The sequence below is a fragment of the Trichechus manatus genome, unplaced genomic scaffold, assembly GCF_000243295.1.
Source record: "Trichechus manatus latirostris isolate Lorelei unplaced genomic scaffold, TriManLat1.0 scaffold00038, whole genome shotgun sequence".
Taxonomy (NCBI): Eukaryota; Metazoa; Chordata; class Mammalia; order Sirenia; family Trichechidae; genus Trichechus; species Trichechus manatus.
The window spans coordinates 6360004-6360298 of NW_004443974.1; positions in this window are offsets into that span (position 1 = coordinate 6360004).

The following is a 295-nucleotide window of genomic DNA, read 5'->3' on the forward strand; positions in this document are numbered from 1 at the left end:
CTACTGTGTGTGTGTGTGTGTGTGTGTGTGTGTGTAGACGGGAGTAAGTAAGAAGAGGGGCAGCCAGCCTGCACATAACTTCCACCACCTGTGTGACCCATCTGTCTCTGGGACTCCATTTCCTGTCTGTAAAATGGGGGCAAGGGAAGATGCGTGGGGAGAGGGGCTCTGAGCTTCATGCTGTGCAGCTGTAGGGATTTGGTGCTCCAGAGGAGCAAGGAAAGATATCCAAGTGAACTGCAAATCAGACGAGACCTCCTGGAGGAAAGAGTTTGAGTGGGTGGCATTTAGGGAA